The 21,820-nt window shown below is 45.0% G+C and overlaps 1 long non-coding RNA gene across 1 annotated transcript in view; it reads left to right on the top strand.

Annotated features, from left to right (window-relative positions):
* The first annotated feature begins 556 nt into the window (after positions 1–556).
* LOC129394706 (uncharacterized) overlaps positions 557–21,820 on the top strand; it is a 44,883-nt gene continuing 23,619 nt past the window's right edge. The window contains exons 1-2 of the long non-coding RNA XR_008622046.2: positions 557–9,774; positions 17,364–17,469. This is a non-coding gene — a long non-coding RNA (uncharacterized LOC129394706). The remainder of the gene's footprint in view (positions 9,775–17,363; positions 17,470–21,820) is intronic.

Raw genomic sequence — 21,820 nt, forward strand, 5'->3', positions numbered from 1 at the left:
CCAGTGAAGACTGTGAAACAGCAAAAATAGCAGCAGTCCCTCCCTGAAGCTTCATCCCAGGATGATACAGGCCTGTTGCCAATGCAAAGGCACCTGTAGGAGGTGGCTGAAGACCCCATTTGGGAGGTCCTGCCCAGTGAGGAGGAATGGGATCAGGGACCTGCTTAAAGAAACAGTCTGGCCATGTTTTGGTAGAGCAGCTGTGCTGTGCTGGGGGTCCATGTCAGCCCCTGGTTCCTCAGATACTCTGAGGCCTAAAGGCTGGAACAGCTAAGTCATCTAAATGGCAAAGATAGTGGCCCGTCTCTCCCTCTGGGAGCTCTGTCCCAGGGAGGTTACAAATCTCTGTAGGATGGAGAACACAAACAGGGGTGACTGTAGGTCCTGGTTGGGACATTCCACCCAGTGAGGAGGAATGGGATCAGGGACCCATTTAAAGAAGAAGTCTGACCACCTTTTGGTGGAGCAGCTGTGCTGTGCGGGGGGACCTCTTCTGCCCCCAGTCAGCTCAGACTCTCCAATACCCAAAGGCTGAAACAGCTAAGTTACCGAAACAGCTAAGTTACCCAAACAGCAAAGATGGCAGCCCACCCCTCCCTCTGGGGGTTCCATCCCAGGGAGAATTCAAACCTCTGTCAGCTGGAGAACATCAGCAGGGGTGGCTGGAGGCCCCAGTTGATCACCTGCTTCCTGATGAGGATAGGAGATGCACTTGGTACATACCATTTTATCAATTTAGCCAGTGTCTTCTGCAGCATCCCCATTTCCTCAGAGGGTCAAGACCAATTTACAGTCACCTGGTAAAGGAGAACAATAGACCTTTACGTCTTGCGTGAGGGATATTTACATAACCTCATAGTGGCTGCTGACCTGAGTAGATGGAGTGCTCTGGAGAAGGCATGTGTTTTCCATTACATTGATGATATCACTAACTTCTGAGTCTTTTTTCAGCTTAGAAACTGCAGGCCCCACCTTGCTGTCTCACTTCGTGAACAGAGGATGGGCGGTCAATGTAGACAAAGTTCAGGGTCCAGGCTTATCAATCAAATACTTGAGTGTCATCTGGTCAGGTAAGACTAAAGTTGTTCCATCTGTCATTATAGATATGGTGTAGGCCTAACCATGTCCTACCACACCAAAGCAGTTGCAAACCTTCTTAGGCCTTCTAGGGTATTGGTGTCTTTTTATTCCCCATGTGGCCCAACTTGTTAGGCCCTTGTACTGCTTAGTCAAGAAAGGGGCCCACTGGGACTGGTCCACAAAGGAGGATGATGCCTTTGGATAAGCTAAACTCACAGTGAAGTGAATACAAACCTTGGGTGTTCTAGGGCAGGGACGGCCTTGTAAATTTGACATAGCCAGTTACTCCAAGAGGTTTGGGCGCAGCCTGTGGCAAAGGCAAGGACACAGATATGTGCCTGTAGTATTCCGGTCCCAACTATGGAAGGGTGCTGAAGTTATCTGTAGAATCATGGATGAACAATGCTACACTACATATCATGCCTTACAACAAGGGGAGGATGTTACAAAGGGGGTCCCATTCTAGTCTGCAGCCAGCACCCCATAGCAGGTTGGCTGAAGGACACCTTCCAGAAACCAAAGTCTGGGAATGCCCAGACACAGTGTGTGGCCAAATAGCATGCATGCTTGCACAGAGGAGCACATTAACTAGCACAGGGAGCACATTAACTAGCACAGGGCTCCATTTGGTGCGTGGCCCTGTCACCTACATGACAGCTGAAGGAGGGCCTTTGACACAGACACTGAGCCTCCACAAATTACCTCCTCATGCAAGAGGGACAGGGCCCAATTTCTGACCAGGCCTGGTACAAAGGTGGCTTGTCACGAGGCAATGCCTGCACTTGGATAGCCATGGCCATCCAGCCATCCACTGATAGTATCCGGCTTGATACAGGCAAAGGACATAATAGCCAATGGGCTGAGCTGTGAGCCACCTGGATTGTCTCTTCTGTGAGCCGGACCCAATAGTCCTGTGCATCAATAGCTGGTCCATCTTTAAGGGACTTACCATGTTGCTACTACAGTGGGAAACACCGGATTGGATGGTAGCTGGCCACCCCCTTTGGGGAGGCTGACATGTGGAAGCACATTCTCCATTGTATCTGGGACATGCATATAATGGCCTAGCATGTGGATGCCTGCACAGCACCTGTACCACCTGGAAATCAGCAGGTGGACTAGCTATCCCTCATTGACCTACTGGAGGAAGTTCTGTTTCTAACTTCCAAAAAGGTGTTAGAAACAGAAGATGTGGCCCACTGGCTAACAAAAAGGACATTAAGAACAAGATACCTATCGGGGGACCTGTCCCGATAATCATGTAGGTTCTTTTCTATTTTCCTAAGCATTGGCTGGCTTGAGAAATAAAGGGACGGAGTACAAAAGAGAGAAATTTTAAAGCTGGGCGTCCGGGCGAGACATCACACATTGGTAGGATCCGTGATGCCCCACAAGCCACAAAAACCAGCAAGTTTTTATTAGGGATTTTCAAAAGGGGAGGGAGTGTAAGAGTAGGTGTGGGTGACAGACATCAAGTACTTAACAGGGTAATAGAATATCACAAGGCAAGTGGAGGCAGGGTGAGATCACAGGGCCACAGGACTGAGGTGAAATTAAAATTGCTAATGAAGTTTTAGGCACCACTGTCATTGATAACATCTTATCAGGAGACAGGGTTTTGAGATCAACCGGTCTGACCAAAATTTATTAGGTGGGAATTTCCTCTTCCTAATAAGCCTGGGAGTGCTATGGGAGACTGGAGTTTATTTCACCTCTGCAATCTCGACCATAAGAGACAGGTACGCCCCGGGGGTGGGGCCAGTTCAGAGACCTACCCCTAGGTGCGCATTCTCTTTCTCAGGGACGTTCCATGCTGAGAAAAAGAATTCAGTGATATTTCTCCCATTTGCTTTTGAAAGAAGAGAAATATGGCTCTGTTCTGCCCCACTCACTGGAGATCAGAGTTTAAGGTTATCTCTCTTATTCCCTGAACAATTGCTGTTATCCTGTTCTTTTTTCAGGGTGCCCGCATTTCATATTGCTCAAACACACATGCTGTACAATTTTCGTAGTTAACGCAATTATTACAGTGTCCTGGAATGGTATACATCCTCCTCAACTGACAGGATTAAGAGATTAAAGTAAAGACAGGCATAGGAAATCACAAGGGTATTGATTGGGGAAGTGGTAAGTGTCCATGAAATCTTTACAATTTATGTTTAGAGATTGCAGTAAAGATAGGCATAAGAAATTACAAAAGTATTAATTTGGGGAACTAATAAATGTCCATAAAATCTTCACAGTCCACGTTCTTCTGTCATGGCTTCAGCCGGTCCCTCCGTTTGGGGGTCCCTGACTTCCCGCAACAGGTACCCTTTGGGCCACAGTGAAGAACTGGTGCCCACCACTATGACATAAAGACATAGTACGCATCTGTCAATAATGTCCTATGTGTGTGCAGGAGAGCCGCAGCCCCTTGCTGCATGATACTGGGCAGATCAGCCAGGGTCGGAGCCTGGCTCCGTGGTGGCAGGTAGACTATATAGGACCTTTGCCCGTATCTGATGGCTGCTGCTATGCCTTGACTTGTGCAGACCCCTACAATGGGGCTAATGCAGGCATATCCCAGCAAGCGTGCCACCCAGAAAACCACCATAAAAAGACTAGAGCAGCTGTGTGCAGCATATGGCATCCCCTACCGATATGGATGGGGACCAGGGCTCACACTTTACTGGACAAAAATACATTATCTATTATGGACTGAGTGTTTATGTCTTCTTCAAAATTTATATGTTGAAGCCCTGAAACCCACTGTAGCTGTAATTGAATGTGGAGCCTCTAAGGAAGTGCTTGAGGTCATAAGGGTATGGCCCTGACCTGATAGGATTGGTGTCCTTATAAGAAGAGCCACCAGAGAGCTTGTACTCTCTCCCTGCACATGCAAAAGAAGAGGCCATGTCAGCACACAGTGAGAGGGCGGCTGTCTGCAGGCCAGAAAGAGAGCCCTCAACAGAAACGGCATTGACCAGCACCTTGATCTTAGACTTCCAACCTCCAGAGTGTGAGAAAATTAACTTCTGTTGTTTAAGCCACCCCGTCTGTGGTATTTTGTTATGGCAGCCTAAGTGTCCTACTATGATATCTTAATATGTGTTATCTAGAAGGAGGAAAGGCTAAAACAAAGTCAAAGCCGTGAATACCGAGGACTACAGGCACATACCACCATGCCAGCTAATTTTTGTATTTTTTGTAGAGACTGGGTCTCGCTGTGTTGCCCACCTTGGTCTCAAACTCCTGGCCTCAAATGATTCTCTTGCCTTGGCCTCCCAAAGCACTGAGATTACAGGCATGAGCTGCCATACCCAGACAAGGATTACATGATTGTTTTGAAAAACATTATCGTTGGTTAAAAAGATTAATAACAAGGGTGGCATCAGTTTTGAGTTTGGACAGGCAGTTGCTGGGCAAATGTCTGGTCTTATTTAAAGCATTTCACTCTTATGTTTTTGAGAAAAGAACTTTTATCTAAGGAATGAAAATATTTTCAATTTTCAGGCCCAGAGAGGCATTAAAATGAGACATCCAATCATGTCATACTCCTCCCTTTGAGCTATATCTTCATCTCTGGAAACTGCTTGCTATTGCCACAAGTAGCCATAAATTAACCTAATAATGCCACACCTGACACTATAACCCACACCCTATAACTTAATAATATGTAGCCAGTCACTAACCAGTGCCATTTCTGTAAACCCATGAAAACTCCTGACAAACAACTTTGTATCAACCCCACTGCTTGTCCCCCTTTTTTGCCTTTAAACATCCACTTGTAACTGCTGCTAAGCAGAATGTGCATTCACTGCAACTTGCATCCATGATCCCAGGTTGCAGTTCTCAAGCTTGGCCCAAATAAAGTTCTACTTATATAATTTTGCTTCAGCTTCTTCCTTTAAGGTTGGCATACCCTACATGGTGTAATTTTTTTCCCTGTTTTTTTTTCTGTACTTATTTTTCCTGAATAGATCAGTAGATTGAGTGTGTGTGTGTGTGTGTGTGTGTGTATATGTATGTGTATGTATATGTGTACCTTTTTTCTCCACTAAGATTATTTGGAAACTATGTGTTTGTTTGCCCACTGGTTGCTATATCCAACGTAGTGGGACCCTAGCTCCACAAATTTTTCTTTTGTAATTAGCCAGGTCTGGTGGCATGTACCTGTAGTCCTAGCTTCTCAGAAGGTTGAGGCTGAAAGATCACTTGAGCCAGGAGGTCAAGGCTGCAGTGAGCTATGATTGCACCAGTGCACTCCAGTCTGGGCAACAGAGCATGACTCTATCTCTAAAAAATACAATAAATTAAAAATGTTTTCAGAAATCTTTAAGACCTTAAAAATAGAATTGCCCAATCCAATATAAATTGAATTTCAGTGGACTAAATTAGGTGAATCAACCTGAAGACAGTAGAAATATCAACATTGTTTCAATTGAATGCAGTGATAGAGAAAGAACAATGACCATAAAAATACAAAGTAAAATAAAGGCCATACACTCTAAAGCAAAAATAATGCCACTCAAAAGAAGAAAGTGGAGAGAGAGAGTGAATAGTTATTTTCAAGGTGGATAAATAAATCTGTATTGGTGATAGTGTTGGAGACCTAATGAGAACAAAACTAGGAATAATTGTATGAGAAAATGGGTGAGCAAAGAATAATGCCTTTATTTAAATAAAGTACTTTGGGAGGCTGAGGTGGGCAGATCACCTGAGGTCTGGAGTTCAAAACCACCCTGGCCAATAAGGAGAAACCCCGTCTCTACTAAAAATACAAAAATCAACCAGGTGTGGTGGTGGGCACCTGTAGTCCCAGCTACTCAGAAGGCTGAGGCAGGAGAATTGCTTGAACCCGGGAGTCAGAGGTTACAGTGAGCTGAGATCGTGCCATTGCACTGCAGTCTAGGCAACAGAGTGAGACTCCGTCTCAAAAAAAAAAAAAAAAAAATGGAGATAACTCCCTAGAATTGCCAGAATTTAATCTTTTCAAGTATTTGTATGATTTGCTTTCAAATAAATAGTACCTAGCTGAGATCTTTGCTAATGTCCTGCAAGAAACATTCCAAATTGATCTCAGATTTTCTGCCCAAGTAGTAGAAATTGAATGACTAGCTCAGTTTCTGAACATTCTGGGTGGCTAGAAGGGGGATGCAAGGGCTCCATGGCACCATATGGGAGATATGAAAAATAAAATAGGGATAGCTAAATGACATGTCCAGGGTAGCTTACTAAGTGGGTGCACCGAGAGAGAGTAAGAATCGGGCTCTCAAGCTTGAGACTCCTTGTGTTGGTGTCACTCACTGTTGTGTATCAGTGATTGTTGTGGGAAGTCAGGGAACCCGAATGGAGGGACCTGCTGAAGCCGTAACAGAGAACATAAATTGTGAAGATTTCATGGACATTTATCACTTCCCCAATCAATACTCTTATAATTTCCTATGCCTATCTTTACTTTAATCTCTTAATCCCATCATCTTCATAAACTGAGGATATATGCTGCCTCAGGACCCTGTGGTGATTGCGTTAACTGCACAAATTGTTTGTAAAGCATGTGTGTTTGAACAATTTGAAATCTGGGCACCTTAAGAACAGGATAACAGTGATTTTCAGGGAACAAGGGAGATAACCTTAAAGTCTGGCTGCCTGTGGGCTGGGCAGAACAGAGCCATATTTCTCTTATTACCGAAAACAGGTAAGAGAAATATTGCTGAATTCTTTTCCCAGTTAGGAATATTAATAATTAACAGCCCTGGGAAAAGAATGCATTCCCAGGGGGGCCTCTAGAATGGCCGCTCTGGGGGTGTCTGCCTTATGCAGTTGCAGATAAGGGATGAAACACGCTCTGGCCTCCTGCAGCGCCCCCAGGCTTGCTAGGATTAGGAAATTCCAGCCTGGCGAATTCTAGTCAGACCGGTTCTCTGCTCTTGAACCCTGTTAAGATGTTTATCAATGACAGTGTGTGCACGGCGGGACATGAAACTTCATTAGTGATTCTAGTTTCGCCCTGACCTTGTGATCTCGCCCTGACCTTCTGCCTTGTGATCTTTTGTCGCCCTTGAAGCATGTGATCTCTGTGACCCACACCCTATTCGTACACTCCTTCCCCTTTGAAAATTGCTAATAAAACCCTATTTGTACACTCCCTCCCCTTTGAAAATTGCTAATAAAAACTTGCTGGTTTTACGGCTCGGGGCATCATGGAACCTGCCGACCTGTGATGTCTTCCCTAGACACCCAGCTTTACCATTTCTTTCTTTTGTACTCTTTCCCTTTATTTCCCAGACTGGCCGACACTTAGGGAAAACAGAAAACAGCCTACGTTGAATTATCAGGGGCTGCTTCCCCCGATAAGTGATAGCCTGAATGAGTCACTTTCTGGGTCAAGAGCCAGGAGCTAAGTCAAGGGGAGTCAGCCAGAGGGAGGTGCTATTCAAGACCAGATTATGGGTGGGGTTCAGATTGACAGAGAGAAGAAGCTACTCGGCAAGAGTGGTGACTTGCTCACTCAGGTGAGTTCGAAGATAATCTGTACTGAGAAAACAAACTTAGACCATACCATTCATGGAATGACATGGAGATGCACATTTCAGAGTATTGTGTCTTATTTTTCTCTATCTCCATTTTCTGTCAGGGCAAATTAACTCTGAGTACATTTTACAACTGCTTTCTCTTCCTTGGACTCAGCATAGCTCTCAGCAGTCTCCTACCTTATAGGGACAGCCTGCTGTTTCTCATATTCCATAGGTCTAGTCTATCGTTGACTTACCCAACCTCTCAAGGAGAAAATGCGAGTACACTTACTTTATCTTTTGATAACTCCCTTCTTGAACTCCCCATCAGTATGAAGCTCACCCTGTTGAATGGCCTAGATGGAGGATATTACAAGGAACCAACAGGACATTCAGGAAAAGTGAGAATTTTTTTTACCAAGTGATAAGTTTTATAAGAATGAAAAGTGGGTGCCATACAGGTAAAATTGGTGCAAATAATATATTGTTACACCAGAAGGAATTTGAAGCTCTGAAGAACTTTCACCAGGAATCTGAATTGCAAAAAAAAAATTATGTGTGATGAAGATTAATGATAGAAACATCCCTAATTCAAAAGGTCTTATTTTTGCTTTGGATTAAGCATGCAAAAATCTGGAGTAGTCCTTGGCAGGAAGTGTTCTTGCTGTTGACTCCAGAGATACGGACTTTGGAAGTGGAAGCCATTATCCTGGATGTAACTGAATGGTTATATAGTCTAAGGTAGAAGAAATTCGTGTAAAGCCTGATGGTAAAAAGTGGCAAATTGTCCTGATTATCAAGGGGGGAATTGGGTAGTTACTACACAATCAGCAGAAGAGAGTATAACTATACCACTCACACAAGGCATTCTGTGGGATGCCTCTTAGAACTCCCACATCCCATTGTAAAACATGGGAAAATGATGATAATCCATTACAGGAAGGACTCCTGAGGGAATGTATACTTCATGAAGATGTGAGTAACTTCACCAGGTTAAAAAATCACAGCCAGTTGAGGTGTTTGCTGAGAGCTTAGGGATTATGGAATGGATAGTGGAAGAAATTTTTTTTCAGGTGGAGTTTTGTTACGTTCCCCAGGCTGGTCTTGAACTCCTGAACTCAAGTGAGCCTCCCACCTCAGCCACCTGAGTAGCTGGGATTACAGGCATGTGCCACTGTGTCTAACTTGAAAGAAGAAATTTTTAAATGCCAGCTTTAGCCTCAAGGCCAGCTGCTGAAACAAGGACTAAGTTAGATATTTATATAATCTTCCTCACTTTGATGTGTATATATATATTTTTTTTTCAGACAAGGTCTCGCTCTGTCATGTAGGCTGGAGTGCAGTGGTGCGATCTCGGCTCACTGTAACCTTCACTTTCCAGGTTCATGCAATCCTACCACCTCAGCCCTCTGAGTAGCTCTACAGACATGTGCCACCATGCCCAGCTGATGTGAATATAGTTTCTGTATTAACTGAGTCCTCTGCTTTTTGTCTGAATGCCTTCATACCCTTCTATCTAATATAGGTTTATATTGGTTGATCCTTAGTATTTATAGCATGAAATAGCAAAAGGGGTTGTTAGTCATCTGGGAGACGGACTAGCATTTTCAAATATCTCTTCCATAGAGAAGATTAAAGGTCTTTGGGTTGTAAAATGAATAGTTGCATCACATTAGGTGGAAAATAGTATTGTTGCTGCTTTTATTTGGAAGTTGAAAATGTCTATAGATGCTTATTTTTGAATGGGGGTGGACTGTGCTAGACTTTCTGTTGTCAACGTGTCCCCAACACCACTGTTCCTTCTGAAGTGGGAACCACGTTTTCCAGAATCACTTCCCCTATATGGAGCCCAGAAGGTGAATTGTATGATGTGGAAAATTCAGGAATAACAAGCACTGTCGTATCCTCATGTGATTCACGTTCTGACCCATCATAAAGCAGACTACTTCTGTTGGTCCATTTGCATTGCTATAAATGAATACCTGAGGCTTGGCAATTTATAATGAAAAGAGATTTAATTGGCTCACGGTTCTATAAGCTGTACAGGAAGCATGGTGCCAGCATCTGATTCTGGTGAGGGCCTTGGGAAGCTTACAATATGGCAGAAGGCAAAGGAGGAGCAGTCACGTCACATGGCAAGACAGAGAACAGGAGAGATGTCAGACTCAAGTCACCAGCTCTTGCACAAAGTAACAGGGTGAGAACTCACTTATTACTATGGGGAGGGCACCAAGACATTTGTGAGGAATCTCCTCCCACGACCAAAAGACTTCCCCAGGCCTCACCTCCAACATTGGGGATCACACTTTAACATGAGAGTTGGAGGGGACACACATCCAAACTGTATCACAGACAAGGGCAGGAAATTGTAAACTTTCATAACCAGAGCTAGATTGTGCCCCAACCACAGATGCTGTGCCAGATGTTGTATCTTTATTGGGGCAAATCAAAACAGAGTTTGATACTTCGTATGCAATTATTGATCTGGCAGTTGTGTTCTTACCAAAACCCTGCAGCCTCAAGTGTGTCTGGGCAAAGGTGGAGCTGGGGTAAAGTCCTTTGGACTGGGTATGAGCCCATGGACGAGAACATGCATATGGAGTCAAGTCCTGGAAGGCCACCTAGAGGAGGGAGCAGAAAGAGGACAGATGAGCAGGTAGCACCCCTGGCTGCCTGGGCTGAGAAAGGACTTAGCACTGGCGAATACAGACCCACCTATTCCTCACCCAGAAAAGCACAAGTGAGCTATCACAGGACCTGGAGTTGAGGTAGGACCGACCACAGAATTTTCAGGGCTCAGTGCAAAGTGAACACGCAGCGCTGCTTGTTTAATATGTGTTTTGGATTTCAACACAGTGACAGCAAAGCATAAAACCAACACCGGGCCCTTCTAAGTGCAGGGGACCCGCCCTTGTGGCTGGCTCTGGAGATCCACATCCTGAGATCTGACACGAGATTACAATTATGTAAGAACTCTTCCTCCCTGTTTTTCCAGAACAAAAACTACATAGAGGGAGGAGGAATAAAATATCAGGTGGGAAAGAAATAAGTGGCTGGTAACACCCTCAGCATAGCTGGAAGTTTCCCAATCATGGAAAAACTGGATGTTGGTGGGAAAACATTGAGGACTCATCCTCAATTTTCCCTAGTGACAAGTAAAGGCACCTCCATATAATAAATGTATGAGGAGTGGGTAGGGCAATAGGAAAGACCTTTCCCCAGTGCTCCCCACACTTGATATCCTCTGACATTTATGCTTCTAACCCTGGGGTTGGGAGCTGTCAAAAATGCAGCCCAGTCTCTCAGACCCTCTTTGGAATTGGCAGGTGACTCCAACCAAATTCCCAGATTAACTCTCTAAATTCCCATCCTCTTCTGGAATGTGGCTTGGTAATTGCTCATTACCTTGTTAGGTCATTGATGCTTTTAAGATGTTTTTGTATTTTGTTCAGCTTCTTTTATTGTCTTTAGCAAAAGGATTGATCCAAATTACCAGGTCTGATATTACTACAAACCAAGACCAATTATCTGAATTTTAAAATCTTTAAAGCTTGCTTGTCAAGAATCTGGGTGTTCAAATATTGTGATATTTGAAGTCTGAGAAGTGCAAGAATGATAGAAGAGTTTTTAAAAATTAGTAAATTATTCATAACTTGGTCTATATATTCCTCCCAGAGAAGTAATATATTAATACATGAATCTGTCTCTGAAAAATAATAATGACTAACACTTATCGAGCACATAATATATCCAAAATATTACCCTCATTTTCTTATATGTATTACCTTATTTTATTCTCCCAACACATTTATCTGTTAATACTAATTCCTATTTCAAACTTACAGATAATAAAATTGAATAATTCACAGTGAGGTTAAGTAGCTGACTCAGGACTACAAAGATAGTAAGAATCAGAATCAGCATTTGAACCCAAGGTATCTAACTGTAGAGCCCAGGTTCTTAAACATCACTCTACAATGCCTCCATGCAGGGCAGGGAATAGAGTTGAATGAGAGAGGTATACATCTGTGGTGCAAAATTTAAGAGGGTGTCAAAAAATGAGTAAGGTAATACTTTGTGCCAAAAAATGAATAAGATAAGTAATACTTTGTGCAATTTTTTTTTTTTAGACAGTCTCGCTGTGTCACCCAGACTGGAGTGCAATGGCATGATCTCTACTCACTGCAACCTCTGCCTCCCAGGTTCAAGCGATTCTCCTGCCTCAGCCTCCCGAGCAGCTGGGATTACAGGCGCCCGCCACCACACCTGGCTAATTTTTTTGTATTTTTAGTAGAGACGGGGTTTCACCATGTTGGCCAGGCTGGTCTCGAACTCCTGACCTCAAGTGATCCTCCTGCCTCGGCCTCCCAAAGTGCTGGGATTACAAGCATGAGCCACCGTGCCTGGCACTATTTTTTTTTTTTGAAATGGAGTCTCGCTCTGTCACCCAGGCTGGAGTTCAGTGGCACAATCTCAGCTCACTGCAACCTCCACCTCCCTGGTTCAAGCGATTGTCCTGCCTTAGCCTCTTGAGTAGCTGGGATTACAGGTGCATGCCACCACGCCCGACTAATTTTTGTTTTGTTTTGTTTTTTAGTAGAGATGGGGTTTCACCACGTTGGTCAGGCTGGTCTTGAACTCCTGACCTCGTGATCTGCCCGCCTCGGCCTCCTAAAGTCCTGGGATTACAGGCGTGAGCCACCGCTCCCGGCCCGGCACTATTTTTAAAAATCAAAATTAATGCCAAAAAAAAGAAAAGAAAAGAAAAGAAAAAACTGGAGAAGGATCCAATTGGATGACTAGATGCAGGTAGTATGTGCCTCTTCTGCAGAGAGGAACAAAAACAGGAAGTAAATATTCACATTTTGAATATATTGTTTAGGAGAGAATTCTAGCATTGACCAGGCAAGAGACAGGAAACAGCAGAAGTAAGTAATAAGAGGGTTTGAGGCCACTCGCCCACTTGGGGACACACTAAGAGCTGGAGATGCTCTGGGATGCAGGAAAACAGTGAGAGAGAAACCCGCAGGGATCCAAAATGAGCTTTTATGATCTTGACTCTGGGAGAAACCCTCAACCACTAAGGCCACAGGCCTGACATGCGGAGCTGCCTAAAGATTGCACAGGGCCATTGCTGCAGAAAGGGAGCCCTCACAGAAGCCCACAGGCATCTGAACTTGGAATAACCTCAACTGGGAGCCATTTGAGAGCCCAGATTCCAGGGATCTACACATGTGGGTGCTGCTCCTAGGGGGAAGTGGGGATCCTAGGGGCTGTCATTCACCCCTGGGAGGGTCCCTGTCACCCTGCAGCAGGCTGCTATTGAGACTGCGATGTGACCGGACCACACTCCCTCCAGCCTGTTGCCCATGCTGCTTGCCTGAGAGGCGCCCCATCCTCTCTGGTCCAAGGCCGAAAGCACCATTTTCAGTTTATCACTGGGCTGCACCCCCACATTCAGGCCAAGTTGGAGGCAATGTGACTGAATCTATTGCCCATTTGGGAGAAGAAAAGGGGATTCCAAGCTCTTCTAAGCACACGCATTACCCTACCCACTGCCCTTATCACTTTATGTGGTTCCAGATATCTTGAAGGTTTTGCTCATTCTTCATTCTTTTTTAGCCCTTAATTTTGTTTGACTGGATTGTTTCAAAAGACCTGTCCTCTACTAACAAAAAAAATAGCTGGGCATGGTGGTGCAAACCTGTAGTTACAGCTACTCGGGAGGCTGGGGTGGCAAGATTGCTTGAGGCGGAGTTCGAGACCAGCCTGGCCAACATGGTGAAACCCTGTCTCTACTGAAAATACAAAAATTAGCGGTGTGGTGGTGGGCACCTATAATCCCAGCTACTGGGGAGGCTGAGGTGGGAGGATCACTTGAGCCTGGGAGGCAGAGGTTGTAGTGAGCTGAGATCGTGCCACTATCCTCCAGCTTGGATGATAGAGTGAGACTCCGTCTCAAAACAATATACAGATAGTTTACTTAATCCTTTATCAAATGTGTACTGAACTATGAATCAGGCAATGTAATATATATATACATATATATATATATACGCATTATATATAAAATACTCCACATAAGAATAAAAAAAGATGTAATTATGCACATCAGGCCATCAAAGAATGAGAAAGAATGAGAAAACTCTGGGGGACATGGTCCAAGGTAGTCAAGAGCCCCAACATTTTAGGGTCCAGGGACCCTTCCAAATCCCTTTGGAGAGTCCTCCTACCCCTCACTCCCTGCTGTCCTGTGATTCCACCTGCACCTGGACACAGGAGGGTGAGGATGGAGGCTGCAGCTGGGGGAGATGAGGGGCACTGCAGATGGGCTGGGAGATGCAGTGGGGCAGTGAGAGACCAGGAGGAGCTCTAAACCAAAAATAAAATCTTCAGCTCCCCAACCAACTGGACAGAGCCTCTCTTGGCCAAGGGGACCCAAGAGAAATCTGAAAAACTAAATTCCAGGCCATGATGGGAAGGGAGGTCAGACACCCCTTGTGTTCAATCCCTTCCCTCTTGGAGTTTAGGCACAACTGACCATCATTAACATTAAAATAGAGAGCGTGGCCGGGTGTGGTGGTTCACACCTGTAATCCCAGCACTTTGAGAGGCCGAGGCGGGTGGATCATGAGGTCAGGAGTTCGAGACCAGCCTGACCAACATGATGAAACCCTGTCTCTACTAAAAATACAAAAATTAGTCGGGCATGGTGGCGCATGCCTGTAATCCCAGCTACTCAGGAGGCTGAGGCAAGAGAATCACTTGAACCCAGGAGGCGGAGGTTGCAGTGAGCCAAGATCGTGCCACTGCACTCCAGCCTGGGCAACAGAGCAAGACTCTGTCTCAAAAAGAAAAAAAAATAGAGATCGTAAGGCTAACACAACAGACTCTGTGACAATAAGATACCAAATTTCAACCTGACTGTCTTATAACATCACACTACAGATAGCCAGCCCTGAAGGAAATCAAAATATTTTGCCCCAAAATATAATTCTTTGACATATTTTAAAATGGCCCTACATTTTTTTATGGGAGAAATTTACAACTGTACAGAATCTCCTTCCCATTCTAGGTCTTTCCCAGATCTAGGAGAGATTAAATGAGAGTCTGACACCTTTTAGGTCTAAAAAGAAACCTTTATCATCTATTCTCTCTGAAGCCTGCTACCTTGAGATTTCATCTACATAAAAAGAACCTTGGTTTCCACAACTTCCCTTATCTGAACGCAAGCATTACTTTCTACTGACTTCAAGTCTTTAGAGATAGCTTAGCTCTTTCAACCAATCAGAAAATCTTTGAATCCACCAATGACCCATAAGCCCCCACTTCAAAATGCCCTGCATTTTCAGGCTGAACCAATGTATACCTTACATGTATTGATTTATGTCTTTGCCTGTAGCTTCTGTCTCCCTAAAATATATAAAAACAAGCTGTAACCTGACCAACTCAGGCACACTTTCTCAGAACTTCCTCGACTCTGTTCCCCAGACTGTGGTCACTCACATTGGCTCAGAATAAACCTCTTTAAATATTTTACAGAGTTTGGTTTTTTCATCAACACAGTGAATAGAGCAGAGAGAAGAGGCAGAGAGAGAAGACCAGGGTGGGAGAGACGAGGATAGGTGAGGAGAGGAGGAGAAAGAGGCAGGGCTGCAGGGGTCCGGGCAGATCTGGTTGTGGGGTGGGGGGTCTGTGAGAGGCAGGGATGCAGGGGTCTGGGCAGAACTAGTTGTGGGGTGCAGAGTCTGTGAGAGGCAGGACTGCAGGGTGAGCTCTGAGCGGAGCTGGTCATGGGGTGCGGGGTCTGTGAGAGGCAGGGCTGCAGAGGTGCAGGTGTCTGAGCAGAGCTGGTCATAGGGTGGGGGGTCTGTGAGGCAGGGGTGCAGGAGTCTGAGCAGAGCTGGTCATGGGGTGAGGGGTCTGTGAGAGGCAGGGGTGCAGGAGTCTGAGCAGAGCTGGTTGTGGTGTGCAGGGTCTGTGAGAGGCAGGGGTTTGCAGGAGGGGAAGGATCTGAGCAGCCTGACTTGGGCTCGGGTGGGGTCCTCCTTACTTGACGTGCAGCTGCTGGTCTCCACTCTGCTCAGTCAGGCTTCACATCGGATCTGATGAATCCGAGCACAGCAGGAAAGAGGGTAGAATGGAAGAGCATTTATGAGGATGGGTGGATCGTTTACTGAACAGTGGCATCTGAGGACAAACATTGCTGTTGGGCTGGGCTCAGTGGCTCATGCCTATAATCCCAGCCCTTTGGGAGGCCAGGAGGGGAGGTCAGGAGTTCAAGACCAGCTTGGCCAACATGATGAAACTCCATCTCTGCTGAAAACACAAAAATTAGCCGGGAGTGTTGGTGCATGCCTGTAATCCCACCTACTCGGGGGGCTGAGGCATAAGAATTGCTTGATTCCGGGAGGTGGAGGTTGCAGTGAGCTGAGATTGTGCCACTGCACTCCAGCCTGGGCGACAGAGTGAGACTGTGTCTCAAGAAAAGCAAAAACAAAAAAACATTGCTATTGGTTGGGGGTGGCAGAGATTATAGAGATTCCCCCAGGGTTTTCCCTCTCATTGGTAACACCTCACCATCTCTCCAGAAGACAAATACACACATCTGTGATGTATATATTCATATATGAGAAACAGGAATGCTGCAATGGAGTTTCGTATTCAGACTAGCCCTAACTCCATCTTGATTGAGAGCCAAGAAAACACCTGCTTTACTGAGGCACTGGTATTTTGATGATTTTTTTTTTTTCTGAGACAGGGTCTCGCTCTGTTGCCCAGGTTGGAGTGCAGTGGCACGATCTCAGCTCACTGCAACCTCCACCTCCCGAGTTCAAGCAATTCTCCTGCCACAGCCTCACGAGTAGCTGGAACTACAGGCACCTGCCACCATACTCTGCTAATTTTTGTATTTTTAGTAGAGACAGGGTTTCTCCATATTGACCAGGCTGGTCTCGAACTCCTGACCTTGTGATCCGCCTGCCTCGGCCTCCCAAAGTGCTGAGATTACAAGCGTGAGCCACCGCGCCCAGCGGTATTTTGATAATTTTAAAATAGCCTTTTATATTTACTACATTTGTATTAGTCAAGGTTCTCTAGAGGACACAACTAATAGGATATATGTATATATGAAAGGGAGTTTATTAAGGAGAATTGACTCACATGACTGTAAGATGAAGTCCCACAATAGGCATCTGCAAGCTGAGGAGCAAGGAAGCCAGCAGTGGCTCAGTCTGAGTCCCAAAACCTGAAAAATATGACAGTGAAGCTGACGGTGCAGGCTTCAGTCTGTGGCCGAAGCCCTGAGAGCACCTGGCAAACCACTGGTGTAAGTCCAAGGGTCCAAAAGTCGAAGAACCTGAAGTCTCGATGTTCAAGAGCAGGGACGCATCCAGCACAGAAGAAAGATGAAGGCCTGGACAGCTCAGCAAGTTGACTCATTCCGTTTTCTTTGGCCTACTTTTCCTAGCTGGGCTGGCAGCCGATTGGATGGTGCCCCCCCAGATTGAGGGTGGGTCTGCTGCTCCCAGTGCACTGACTCAGATGTGAATCTCCTCTGGCAATGCCCTCTCAGACACACCTAGCAACAATATTTTGCATTCTTGTATTCAATCAAGTTGATACTTAATATTTGCCATCCCAACATTGAAACCTCCTTTGCAGAATTATAAGTAAGGAGAGAAATCAAACATGACTGACTCCATCTTGCTTCCAGCCTCACTGCTACATTTGGTTGTGCGTTGTGTGTTTTCTGTTTTATTTATTTATTTATTTTTCTTATTCCAGCACAGAGACCAAGATAACTATGAGAGGAATTTAACTTATAGTTCAACTTGCAGACAAGGGAAACTGACCCTCCTTCTTGTCCAGAGATTGAAGCCACATTCATAAGGTGAGTTTAAAATTATGGAAGGGGACTTGAATTTTGCTAAAGAATAGGCGTGGTCAAACAATGACCTGCCATCACTTAACTTGTTTTTCTATAAGTTGCTTCCTGCCCCAGAGTCACGTAGCAGGGGGTTGCAAGATTTATAACTTCCCCAACTACCTCTGTAGATCACATCACTATTGTGAAACCTAAAGCACTGATCTTTGAGAGAGTTTTCAGATTTAACACTTCGGCAGACCCAGGGCTGCCGCCTGGTCCTGAGACTCCCTCCCAGGAACTGACTCAGCTGCGTGAAGACAACTTTAGACGTCCCTGTGATGTCATCAACTGTTTCAGTTTCCCAGCTCCCTGCCTGTCAAAGGATCCTTAAAAAGCCCTGGCCCCCAAATTCTTGGAGAGACGGGTTTGAGGAGTTTCTCTCTGTTTTCCTTGCTTGGCTAGCCATGAAATAACAAAAGTCTTTGCAACAATACTGGTTGTTCTCAGTATATTTGGCTCTCTGGGCAGTGGGCAAGGTGAACTTGTAGGATTGTTACAACCTGATTACCTTCCCAGCACCTCTCCTTTCTCCCTCCAGATCTGGTCTCCAGTCAGACATCATTTTCCTTCATTAGGAAGAGCTTTCCTTTTAGCATCTCCTATATACATGTTCACTGGCAACAATTTCCCTGAACTTTTGTGTGCATAAAAATGTACTCATTTTATATCTTTATTTTTGAATGGTATTTTCAGTGGATAAAGAATTCTGGACCAGGCGCAGTGGCTCACACCTGTAATCCCAACACTTTGGGAGGCCGAGGTGGGCCGATCACAAGGTCAGGAGTTCGAGATGAGCCTGGCCAACATAGTGAAACCCCGTCTCTACTAAAAATACAAAAATTAGCCAGGCTTGGTGGTGCATGCCTGTAGTCCCAGCTACCAGGGAGCCTGTGGCAAGAGAATTGCTTGAACCCAGAAGGCGGAGGTTGTGGTGAGCCAAGATCGCACCACTGCACTCCAGCCTGGTCAACAGAGAAAGACTTTGCCTCAAAAAAAAAAAAAAAAAAATTCTGGATGCCCAAAACATTTTTTCTCTCACAATTTGCTTGTGTTTTTTTAGTGCATTCTTAATTACTGTTTATATTGAGATCTTGACATAATTTCTATTTGCTAAAAGAAAACTTGAGCCAAGTACAAGAAAAAACTTATAATGTGACAGGCATAGCTCAAGTCCTTTTTTGTCAGCTGAGTTGATTGAGGCATAATGTACGTACAGTAAACTCCATCCGTTCAGTGCACTGAACTTGTGTGAGTTGGAGATTGGATCCTTTCTTTCTTGATGCACGTGTCAGCCACGGTGTTGCATGTGTCAGATCGTCCCTTTTCATTGCCGAGCAGGACTTTGCTGATGACTGTACTGCCGTTAGTTTCTCCATCCACCTGCTGAAGGACATTGGGTCAGTGTGGCCCTGCCTTTCCCTGCCTCCTCTCCCTACACTCCTGCCCTCTGTCTTGTGGTTTCTCCCCATCTCTCCTGCCTCTCTTTGTCATCTCTCTTGTCTCTCCTTACATTCTCTAGTCTCTCCTCACCTCATCCCTTTCTCCCTTTCTCCTCGTACTCTTCTCAATGCTTCCCACTTCTCCCCATCTCTCCCAGACTGTATTACTCCATTCTCACACTGCTATAAAGCTACTACCTGAGATTGGGTAATTTATAAACAAAAGAGATTAATTGACTCACAGTTCCATATGGCTGGGGAGGCCTCGGGAAACTCGACCTCAATTATCATGGTGGAAAGCAAAGGGGAAGCAAAGGCATGTCATACATGGCAGCAGGAGAGCAAGACAGGGGAAGTGCCACATTTTTAAACCATCAGATCTCATGAGAATTCACTCACTATCATGAGAACAGCATGAAGGAACCGCCCCCATCATCCAATCACCTCCCACCAGGTCCTTCTCCTGACATGTAGGATTACAATTCGAGATGAGATTTGAGTGGGGACACAGAGCCAAAGCATATCACAGACTCTCCCAGTTTCCATTCTCTCTCTCTCTCTCTCCAGCCTTCTCTCCCTCTCTCATTTCTTCCCTCCCAGCCACTCTTTCTCCTCTCTCCCAGGCTGGGCCTCAGCCTACCCCTCCCAGTCTCTCCTGATTCCTCTTCTGTCTCCCAGTCTCTCCCCTACTCTGTCTCTCTCTTCTTTCGGCAGACTTTTTTTTTTTTAGATGGAGTCTCGCTCTGTCACCCAGGCTGCAGTACAATGGGGTGATCTCTGCTCACTGCAACCTCCGCCTCCTGGGTTCAAGCGATTCTCCTGTCTCAGCCTTCCGAATAGCTGGGATTACAGGTGCCTGACACCATGCCTGGCTAATTTTTGTATTTTTAGTAGAGATGAAGTTTCATGATGTTGGCCAGGCTGGTCTTGAACTCCTGACCTCAGGTGATCTGCCTGCCTCGGCCTCCCAAAGTGCTGGGATTACAAGCATGAGCCACCATGCCCAGCCTTGCAGACTCTTGTCACAGGTTTCTCCTTGTCTTTCGCTTCTCTACTAATTCCTCAGTCCCATCACTCCCATGCCTCTCTAATTTCTCCAGCCTTCTAGGTTTTCAGCATTTTTTCCCCTTCTAGTTGCATCGGTTTTTGCCCCCAAAATTGGTTATTTACTTTTTGAGTTCCTATTTGATTTAAGGGATATCTTTCAGCATATTTCTTAATTTTCCAGTGATGATGGAGATCACGTTTTCTCATTATTTAATTCTAATTTTATTGGACACACTTTTAATTTTGTTCTGGTAAGGTTTTCATTGCATTCGACACATGTATAATTTTGCTTGTGGGTCATAATCACCCACAAAATGCATGGTGTCTACTTGGGTAGTTCAAAATTATATGTGCCTCTCTCTTTCTTTCAATGTCACTGCTTTCCTTTTTCTTTTTTTTTCTTTTTTAATTATACTTTAAGTTCTGGGGTACATGTGCAGAATGTGCAGGTTTGTTACATAGGTATACATGTGCCATGGTGGTTTCCTGCACCCATCAACCCGTCATCTACATTAGGTATTTCTCCTAATGCTATCCCTCCCCCAGTCCCCCACCCACCGACAGGCTCCGGTGTATGATGTTCCCCTCCTTGTGTCCATGTGTTGTCATTGTTCAACTCCCACTTATGAGTGAGAACATGTGGTGTTTAGTTTTCTGTTCTTACGTTAGTTTGCTGAGAATGATGGTTTCCAGCTTCATCCATGTCCCTGAAAAGCCTTTTTTTTAATGGCTACATAGTATTCCATGGTGTGTATGTGCCACATTTTCTTTATCCAGTCTATCATTGATGGGCATTTGGGTTGGTTCCAAGTCTTTGCTATTGTGAACAGTGCCATAATAAACATACATGTGCATGTGTGTTTAGAGTAGAATGATTTATAATCCTTTGGGTATATACACAGTAATGGGATTGCTGGGTCAAATGGTATTTCTAGTTCTAGATCCTTTAGAAATCGCCACATTGTCTTCCACAATGGGTGAACTAATTTATACTCCCACCAACAGTGTAAAAGCATTCCTATTTCTCCACATCTTCTGTTGTTTCCTGACTTTTTAATGATTGCCGTTCTACCTGGCGTCAGATGGTATCTCATTGTGGTTTTGATTTGCATTTCTCTGATGACTAGTGATGATGAGCATTTTTCCATGTGTCTGTTGGCTGCATAAATGTCTTCTTTTGAGAAGTGTCTGAACATGTCCTTTGCCTACTTTTTGATGGGTTTTTTGTTTTTTTCTTGTAAATTTGTTTAAGTTCTTTGTAGATTCTGGATATTAGCTCTTTGTCATATGGATAGATTGCAAAATTTTTCTCCCATTCTATAGGTTGTCTGTTCACTCTGCTGATAGTTTCTTCCTTTTTTCTACCCCCCTCCCTCTCAGTTCCTCTCTTCTTTTCTGGGCAGCTGCTCCTCTCTCTGCCTGCCAGCTCAGTCTCCTTGTGTCTACTGCCCTTCCTTAGGGTGGGCCATGCCTCCAGTCCAGCCTGGGGAAGGGCCACTGTGGGTGCTCAGAATCAGAGACATGGGGAGGAGGCAATGATGGGGAGATTTAGGCACCCGCCTTCACTCTTTCTCCCTTAGAAAATCCAGATAGCCGCTGCCAAGTCAAGGAACCTGGGCTCTTCCCTCTACTGGATAAAGGTGGGAACTGTAGGGTGGTGTGGGAGTCTAGCAGTCACACAGCGTGGTCAGAGCCAATACTGGGCACCTCTCTTTCTAAAAGTTGGATGTGAGGAGACCTGGTCCTTAAGTTCTTCTGCAGAGAAGCCTGTTTATTCCCAGAGCTTTGAAAATACTGGACCTGGTTAATATACCCATTCTATACAGTGA

Source organism: Pan paniscus, chromosome 20 (assembly GCF_029289425.2).
Source record: "Pan paniscus chromosome 20, NHGRI_mPanPan1-v2.0_pri, whole genome shotgun sequence".
NCBI lineage: Eukaryota > Metazoa > Chordata > Mammalia > Primates > Hominidae > Pan > Pan paniscus.